Below are 10,378 nucleotides of genomic sequence, written 5' to 3'. Positions count from 1 at the left end.
GTGTTTGGGATTTTTAAAGGGCAGGTTTGTCTACATATAATAAACTGATGTTAAAATGTAATGTCATAAAGATGCGCCTCACTCCTTTATTTGATTTCCATATTAATTTACTCTCTTCACAGTGTCATTGCAGTCACTGTTTTACCACTATTCTTATCTAATATTAACTTTCAAGGTAGGTATTTTGCTATTTGACAAAGATAACAGTGCAATAGATAATCAGCGTTTTTATCTATACTAGAAGCCATAGAAGCCTATCTAGAAAAACTTCAAAAGGGTGCACATGATTCTAGAAAAGAAACTCAACTAGATCGTAAGAAATGTAAAGCCAAGCCAGGTTTCCTGCTGAGGTTCTTTATTTATAACCTGGTGAACTGGGGCTATAGCATGCATCATCTTTAGAAATCTCTCTGAGGAAGAAAAATTGGATGTAGGGGCTCTGGTGAGTATGAATCAATGAGGAAAATCTCTCCAACTCCCCACACCTCAAAAATAATTCCCTCCTGCATCCCACCAATCAGAGATTCATTTGGAATAACGGGTTCTTCTAAAAACTGCTAGGCAAGTTAAGGTGCCTACCACCTTATACTTCAGTGTGAATTGGCTTACTCGGGCATTATGATTGTGTTTCCTCCAACACCTAACTGAGAAGATGAGATAGTGGTCTCGATTGGAGGGAATTGGAGGAGGAGTAAAGAGCAACTTTAGAGGAGGAGATATTTTGGAAAAGGTGCTGACCAGGGGGAAAGTGCTGAAGTGGGTTGCTTAGGAGAGCTGCAAACAGTATCTTAGCTCTTGGAGTTTGGGGAACAGAGGCAGGAAGAGGAGCAGAAGTGGCCAAGGCTCCTGAAAAAAAAGGATGAAGTAGCCAAAACAGATGTTGACCACACAGGAGTGGTGGCAGGAATACTGCTTAGCATGTCACCAAATAACATGTAAGTTATGGTTCTGTAATTGTCTCCTTTGAAGACTTACCTGGCTTGTTTCTCTTGAAGAATGAACTGTCCTTCACATCAATGTTGGTCTTAGAATAAAGTATACCCATGTTACTAATCAATGAACACTTAAACATGTAATGTTCCTGACACTTTTGCCTTGCCTCTTGATACTTATCTAGGATCTTACCACCTGGAACTTAATTTCTCAACAGAGTTTGCAGAGTACTTGGACAAAACTAATTTCCACTGAACTTTAAAAATAAAATGAACAAATTCCAGAGCAACCAACTGAATAATTCTGTTATATGAACCATCACTATAAATGGCTCATTTATCTAAATGGCATTCAATCTCACATGGACATTCAGGATTTTTAAGAAAGACAATGGCTATTTCTCCGATCCCTAAAAATCCTATAAGATAGGACAGCAGGTAGAAAACTTTCATTCTTGTCAAAATCAGTCTTGACTTGGGTGTATCACAGTAACTGTGTATCATTGTCACATTCTTGTCCACTCAGGCAGATGCCTTTGGTCCACTTAGTCAACGTTCTAGAACTAGGACCCTTTGCAGTATAAAATCAACAGCTAAAGAGTAGTAAAGGTTAAAGCTCAAAGGAAGAGGGCGCCTGGCTGGCTCAGTTGGTAGAGCATGTGACTCTAGATCTTGGGGTTGTGAGTTTGAGCCCCACATTGGGTGTAGAGATGACTCAAAAATAAAATCTAAAAAAATATATAAATAAATAAATTAGGAAGAAAGAAGGCAAGAAATGGCTGGGAGGAACTTGAACTTGCTGAGGGCTTTGTGGGGAGGGAGAGAAAGGGAGAAAGTCTGTTGGGAATGAATAATAGGACACAGCAGAGCACATACTCTTGCAGATTTCCTAGTTATTTGTCATCTGCTCTCATATTTTCCCTAATAGTCTCCCAGGATAACTTAGTAGAGGAAATATACTCTTTTGGGGGGAGAAATAAAGGTTTAAATATGGCTGGTAAAAAAAAATAAGGCTGGTAAATACATTTATAGGCCAGTTTAGTCTACCTGCCCTGCCATCACCTTTATTCAGGGGCATGTCGTCTCTCCTCTGGACAGTTACGATTGGCCTGGAATTGCTCTTGTTACCTCACCCCAATCCTTCAGAGTCATCCCGTGCTCTACTACAGGGGAATTTTTCTAAAATGCAAGTATTATTGTTTGACAGCCCTGCTTAAAAGCTTTTGGTGACTTTATATTTTCTGTGGAATATATCTCCAGGTTTATAGCATTAAGAACCTTTGTATTCTATTCCTCCAACCTTATCTCTTATGGTGTCCCTTTATTAATTCTAGCTTCACAGAGTTTTTATAATTTATATCTGAGCTTTCTTATACATGCTTGACAAACTGCTACTCTACCTTTCAGAGGCAAAAATCAGGATTTTTTTTTTTTTTTTTTATCTTTGGAAGCACCCTCCTCATAGCCCCACCTCTTAACTCCAAGAAGTTCCAAGTGAGTATATTCATTAATGTTGCTACTCTACCTAGCATACATATCTAACTGCATTTTATTTACAATCTATTGCAGTTGTTTTTGCACTTATCTCCATGGTAGATTTTTACCATCTTCAAGGTTGCTATCTAATTTATTTATTTTTGTAGATGTAACACATGGCTCATAATAGGTGCTTAACAATTGTCTATTGAATCAATGAATAACATGTTCATGCTTAAATCCCAGTATTTAGTTAGTAGCTCAATAAGTGAGACCAAGGGCTGTTTGCCCAGAGTCAGCCCAGCACTGGGGTAGGTCCACTGGGAGGTTGGGAAGTGAGGGAACACTGGTTGGAGAGAAGGGTTTGGGTCAATGCAGATGTGGGTTCATTTTTTAGGAGAAAATAAATAATAGCTGGTGGGAGTGTCATTATTACTGAATAGGGAGATATTCACGGTATTATGGAAAAGTAATTATTGTTTGGTTAAGTAAGATGAATGAGAAATATACCATAGTAGAGGTGGCCATGGACAAGTGTTTGGATAGGTATGAAAAACATGGAAATAGAATTAGATAAACACGAATTGGTCCACAAGAAAGTGCCTGTTGTGGTCAGCAAGCTGCAGATATGCTGAAGAGCAAGGGGTTCTATGGTTCTGATATTCTGTCAGCTATATTGAGAGGGAGATGAGTGGCATCTGGGATAAGTTTGTGCAGAGAACAAAGACTGTGATCCTATCTTTTTTTTTTTTTTTTAGTCTGATCTTATTTATTTGTTAATCTTTAGAAAATCTCATGTTTGACTGGCCTCAGACTTAGAGGTACAAGCTCTCAGGGAAGATAGCCTCTGTCTCTCAGCAATCTGTTCCTGGTGTTTTTTTCTTTTTTTTTAAAAGATTTTATTTATTTATTTGACAGAGAGAGACACAGCGAGAGAGGGAAGACAAGCAGGGGGAGTGGGAGAGGGAGAAGCAGGCTTCCCATGGAGCAGGGAGCCTGATGCGGGGCTCGATCCCAGGACCCTGGGTTCATGACCTGAGCCGAAGGCATGGCGCTTAATGACTGAGCCACCCAGGTGCCCCCCTGGCGTTTTTCTTTGGTCTCCTTCATTGTCTTGGCCAGAAGTTTAGCCTATTCTGCAGCCTCTTCCTTATTTTTCTTAGTATACCGTTTCTTCAGAGCAATACACCATTGTTTGTGTTGGAGGGCACAAGATGCTGAGTCTTGGGCGCTTTGGTTCTAGGTTACTTACCTTCTTCATTTGGGGGCATTCTCACAACAGATGGGCAGACATCATCTTCTTTAGAGAGACTGAAAAGCTTGTGGGTTCTGCTAGCTCTTTTGGAACCCCAGGCGATGAGGCACAGTAATATCAGTAAGTCCAGGAATGTTCTTTCCAACTCCCCCCTTTTTTTTTCAATGACCAGGTTGACAACACTGAGATTGGCATTCACAATGTAACCCCAGATTTGCACCTTCTCTCTCCAGTCCTCCTTGGTCTGTAGCAGGAATGCCCCTCACTCAGCAGCAGGCAGACACGGCCATGGGTCAGGATAGCCTGCTTCGTGGGGAAGCCTTGTTTGTCATCGCTGCCACTGATTCAGACCACGTAACCCTTCCATTCTTCACCCACGGCAGCAGCAGCAGCAGCTTCTGTGGCCTTACGCTTCTCATAAAAGCTACAAAGTTGGCATTCATCGTCCACTTCAATGAGTTTCTGGCAACCAGTAGCTGGGAAAGAGATGTTCAGCTCCATCCTGAAGCAGGCTACCGCTTCCCAGAAGCCACAAAAAAGAGCGAATGTGATCCTATATTTTACTGCATCAGGACTCTCCTCCCCCAAATCTGAGGAACCTTCCCACTCTATGCAGCAATGCCTCAGTGACGATCAGCAATAAAGGTTCATGAATTTTCTATTTATTGGTGCTGTAGCAGCTGCTACAGTTAGAAGCTCAAAGCTTGGTACCTCAGCTGTATACAACTTTCTGACCCAGGGGGTAGCTTTTCTAAAAAATATTTTATAATGAAAATTTTCAAACACACAAAATAGAGAGATTTTACCCATGTACCCATGACCTAATTTTAACAAATATCAACATTTTGTGGTCCTTTAATGACATATTTTAAAGCAAATTCTAGACACATATTGCTTTAGACATCAGTATATCATTATGCATCTCTAACTGATAAGGATATTAAAAATAATATAGCCCCCAAGCCATTATCATATCCAGGGTTGCTTTTAATATGTGCAAGGGACTGGCTCCCTTCCTTTCAGCCCCTCCCACTCCTCTATCAGCTGTGCATACAGTTCCCCCTTATGCCAGAGCATAAGACCCTCCCCCCTATCCTTCTGAGAGAAGAACCAACCACTGTAGCCACCTCCTTGTGCCAGCAGAGTTTCCCATTTGCAAAATACCATCTGTGATGAATGAAGTTTCCTGGCCTTTGCCTTTGTCCAGCTCATACCTGGACAAAGATGTATCCACTCTGTAAACTTTAATTAACAAAAGATGTATCCACTCTGTAAACTAATCTAGCACTATTTCAAGTCTCACCTCTCCCTGATATGTCAAAAGGGTTCATTTAAAAAAATCAGATAGTCTATTTAAAGATTTTAGGAGAGGAAAGAACCTGGATAGATGGTAGGGAATTTTAATTTATCAGAACTTCTGTTTTGATTTTTAGTTCAGAAGCCAGTGTCTTGAGATTTATATCTTAAGCCATGCGAGGACACTTTTAGAAGTTTTATAAGTGATGTTTAGGATAATAATAATCATCACTTTTGTAATTTATTTTTTCTTAGGAAAGCTGGTGGGAATGAATCCCTTGGTACTTTTAACTTAATGAAAATGGAGTATGGAGTTTCTAGACTAGTCCATAAGCTCGATCAGAGCAGATACCTAATTATCTTGTACACTGCAGTGTTGATTGTGCCTGGTGTATAGTGAGTTCTAAGCATAGTAACTTCTCGGTGAGTATACATTGAATGGACAAATAAAGATAATGTGCTGTTTTTCCTCCATTTAAGATGTCCTGTTAGTGGGGCTGATGTCTAGCAAGATCTATGAACCATTCCTTTCCCTCCAGCAGAAGCCACAGATGTTGACTTCATCCTGTACTCCTGACTCATCTCATTCCCGGTCTTTGGTTTGGATTGTATCTCTCTTTCACAGCTTCTCTGGGATGCTGCTGCCATCGGTTATTAGCACATGACTGCCCCAGCATCTGTTCTTTCTTACTGAATACAGGGCTGGGAGAGAAAGGCAGGAACTTTACTATTTCCACTCTACCATGGGCTTACCTTTAGGGAGCGATGATGTGGGTACCAAGAGGGAGAAAGAGAATGAAGTGGGTGGAGATTTTTGAGTTGTTTGTATTAAGATTAAGATTGAGATTAAGCAGTGATTGCAAATGGGAGTAATGGTTATGTGCCACAGTGTCCTCCTGTGTTTTAAGATTAGAGGGCACCATTTACTATAATATCAAAAATGAAGTGTTCCTCACACAGGGACTTTTCTCCTTTTTAGAGAAAAATTATTCTCATTTGTGAGTAACATGTAAGGTAGAAATGAAGAAGTCTGTTAGTTTCAGTGATTGCATCTAGCTTAGTTTCTCTTGCATTCCTGGGATTGTAGCCTTTATTAGTAAAACCTGCACAAAGATGTTTACACAGATGAGCACCTGCCAGTTTAGTTCATTTGGCTTTTTTTCTGGAGGTGTGAAAAGAGGGGTTGAAGGGTGACTGGGTGGGAATGGCTTTTAAAGAAGACCTAGTAACTGGGGCGCCTGGGTGGCTCAATTGGTTAAGCGACTGCCTTCGGCTCAGGTCATGATCCTGGAGTCCCGGGATTGCGTCCCACATTGGGCTCCCTGCTCAGCGGGGAGTCTGCTTCTCCCTCTGACCCTCCCCCCTCTTATGTACTCTCTCTCTCTCTCAAATAAATAAATAAATAAATCTTCAAAAAAAAAAAAGACCTAGTAACTGTAAATTTTGGAGAAATGAATCATGACTCTGTTGCTTTACTTCATTTACACAAATTTACAAATAAGATATGGTTTCAGGCAAGCAGGCACCAAAAAAAAAAAAAAAGAGGAACGTGTGACTCCCAGCCTTTGCATCATACCTTTTTTAGAATTTTGATCTTTACTAATTGTAGTTACTGGTTTAGTAACTTTAATAGTTACTGGTTTGCCAGTTTAAGTCTGTTAAGTAGCATATGCTGATTGCAATGACCAATAGACCTCAAATATATAGTGGTTCAAACATAAGAGAAGTGTATTATTATTATTTATTTATTTATTTTTGGTTCATGTAATAGTAGTGGGAATATGAACAAATCCCTATCATTCAGGGACTCAGGCTAACAGAGGCTCTGCCATGTAAAGGCTTCCAAATGTTCCCAGTTTTTCTTTTTCTTTTCTAGTTTGTATAGAAAAAGAACAGATTTGTATGTGTCAAGTTTGGAAGTGGGATACATAATTTCTCCTTGTAGTCCATTGTTTAGAATTCAGTTATATGGTCACATCTAACTTCAAAGGAATCTAAATAATGTAGTTGTTTAACCTAGGATCTCTGGAAAATAGAATCTGAGGCAAGGACTAAGTGCTAAGTAGTTTATTTGAGAGCTACAAGTCCAGGGCTGCAGGAGTGGGATAAAAGGGAAGTAAAGCAGAGAAGGATGGTAAACAGTGCAAGGTAACATGCAGACTATTGCTTTGTAAGAAGCTGAAGGAGATAGCAGGCCACTTTGCAGGTTAATCCACTTGGCCAGGCTGCATGGTGAAATCATGATTCAGAACATTCCATTGGAAGGAGAAAAGGAAAGAGAATTTATCTGCCTGGTTCTTTTCCATCTCTTGCCTCTTACTGGTCAAAATTTGCCCCACACTTTGCTCCTCAGCACTACCAGTTTGCACCATCCCACATCTCAGCAGCTTCTCAGAAGCCAAAACAAAGGCTCTTTGGTGTGGCATTTCATCGGAATTTGAATCTGAGTTAGAAAGAGGCAGGAGACAACAGGGATGCGAGTGTGCCTGGTTGGCCTCAAGTAGCAAAAATTCTGAGTATGTTGGTTGTGGTGGCAACTGTCTGGAGGATAAGTGAAGCCAGTACTACCTGTAAATTGCAAAAAAGACATCTTACAGTCTGCCCCTTGCACCACTGAGATCCATTTATGCCCTCCAATTATATCTGGTTCACAAACTAAAATATGGGAACAACATTTTTTGTTGTTGTTGTTAGAACAAGAGGACATCTTCCTGGAAAGTTGAGGTACAAGTTCAACCAGTCAGAGTCACTTTCAAGGTGCATTTTCCTAGAAGAGATAAGTCGGGAAGGTCAGTGAAAAGCTACTCCAGTCCCTGCTTCTGCAGTTGGTCCTGAGGCTGTAATTGAGATCTCTCATTTCTCTCTTCCACCATCCATTGTAGATTTCCTCACCCTCTGCAAGTACTCCCACTGGTATGCTTGCCTCGTGGGGTAGAACTTCATTCTGAGGATTTTAAGCCCTTTGTTGCCCTGTGTTACTGGATAATGGTTGTTACAACTGGTCAATGATGGTTAGTACTGGCTATGGAAATACTGAGAAGTCTTAGTGAGTATCTGTGGTCTTAGACATTGTGTAGAAGCAACCCTAAGTTCTTACGTTAATCAAGGTTCATCGCCTCAGCCAGTACAGTAACTCCTTTCTGCGATTGCCATGTCACGGAGAGTTCAAACTATACCAGTGGTAGGCACAGCTTCTAGCTCAGAGGAACCCCCATTGTATCCCATGGTAAGTGTTCCTCTTCTGGGAATTGGAACCTGTAACCCAACAGAGCCTCGGGTTGCAGCACTGAAAGCACAAATGCCCCAAGTGGGCTATTGAGTGTGATGTTACGAGGGGACGCTTGCATTCCTCTTTGTTCTTGGACTTTTGTATTTAAGTTATTGGAGACATAGGTCAAGTAGTACCTACACTGCATCTTGGAGGTCACAGTGTCAAATCTTCAGTGTATGGCGCTACCCTCTTGGGTCCCATCCCTCTTCAGGAGCTTAGTACTATCACTTTACTATCGTTCAATAAATCTTGCTTTGCTGCCCACCCAAAGGAAAAAAAAAAAAAAAGATCTTCATTGTATAGTTCCTGAGCTGACACCTTAGCTGAGCTTTTAACAGACCATTCCACTATTCTTTTGCTTGGCTGCTTCTGAGTGATAAACTCATTTGTTAGAAAGGCATGGATGATCTTAAAAATACACTCCTTTAGTCAACAACAAAATGAAAACACAAAACAGGGTGTGTCAATAATTTCACTAAGCCTAAGCTTTATGTGAAGCATCTGAATACTATATTCTTAACAGAGAAAAATATAATTTTAATTTTGGATGGAAACTTAATGATCAACTAATTCACCCATCCCATTTTACAAAAGAAAAATAGAGGCCCAGATGGAAAAAGTGACTTAAGAGGGACAACAGCTAATTAATGGATGAATTTGTTCTGCATTCAGGTTTTCTGATTTCTAGGTCCCTGAAAATTCCATTCTATAAAATCATCTTTTTTTTTTTTTTAAGATTTTATTTATTTGAGAGAGCGTGTGCATGAGCTGGGGGTGGGGGTGGGGCGGTGAGGGCAAATGGAGAGGGAGAAGCAGGCTCCCAGCGTGGGGCTCAATCCCAGGACCCCGAGATCATGACCTGAGCTGAAGGCAGATGTTTAACCGACTGAGCCAACCAGGCACCCCTAAAATCATCTTTTAAACAAAAAAAAAATGGGCTCATCTTTTGAAAATTCAGAGTGGATATTTAGATGCAAATTAGATTAGTTTCAAGGTTGCAATCAGCTTTGTTTATCCTTTGCCACAATATATAGTAGAACTGTATTTTTTATTCTTGGAAGTAGTACAATTTTCCATGGAGAAGCAAGGAAAACATTCATCTTCAGGCAATAAATACTTTCCACTCCTTTAGGACCTTGTTCAAGCCTCACCTCCTCCAGCAAGCCTTCCCTAAATTCTTTAGTTTATGGCAAACTTGTCTTCCCTTAATTCGCTCAGAAACTATTTGCCATCTTTTTGTTATTTTTACTGCAAAACAAGTTTTACAAGATCATAATGAAACGAATGAAAGGGAAAAAAATTCCTAAAATCTTGTCATTTCAACAAATTAAACAATTTTCATTTTTCAAAATTATATTAAGCATTTATATGCATATATAATTTGTATGACATTGAATATTTTTGTAATCATGGCATAGATAGATATTTGTCATCATTTCCTCATTTAGCAATGCATGATCACTTTTTCAAGTTGCTACATGATTTTCATAATTTTATTTTAAATAGCATTATTCATTGCTTTTGGATATTTCATAGGAATATTTCAATTAACATGTCTGAGTGGACTCAGCTTTTCCATTCAACATCATGCAATTTTAGGCAGAAAAAGTCAACTTCTTCCTCTCATTGCTATCCACTACTTCCATTCAGTTGAAAAGTCTAGGTTTTTTTTACTGCGTAAATATTTCATAGTGATAAACTCTTTTTTCCTACTTCATCACTGGCTTAAGCTTCTTGAGGCTTACCAATCCAATTGCAGTATGCTAGGACTGGTTACTACTAGTATGTAGCTAGTAAGTTTTTATAGTCAATCCTCCTTATGGATGCACAAGTAATCTTTCTAAAATAAAAATGTGATACTATTACTTCTCTGCTTAAAAACATTCAGTGACATGTATCATATGACCTCACTGATATGAGGAATTCTTAATCTCAGGAAACAAACTGAGGGTTGCTGGAGTGGGGGGTGGGGTGGGAGGAATGGGGTGACTGGGTGATAGACACTGGGGAGGGTATGTGCTCTGGTAAGTGCTGTGAATTGTGCAAGACTGTTGAATCTCAGATCTGTACCTCTGAAACAAATAATGCAATATATGTTAAAAAAAAAAAAAAGATAGCAGGAGGGGAAGAATGAAGGGGGGGAATCGG

Source organism: Leptonychotes weddellii, chromosome 1 (assembly GCF_054177405.1).
Source record: "Leptonychotes weddellii isolate Sample4059 chromosome 1, ASM5417740v2, whole genome shotgun sequence".
NCBI lineage: Eukaryota > Metazoa > Chordata > Mammalia > Carnivora > Phocidae > Leptonychotes > Leptonychotes weddellii.
The sequence above is the reverse complement of the archived record's forward strand: the minus strand, read 5'-3'. Positions refer to the sequence as shown.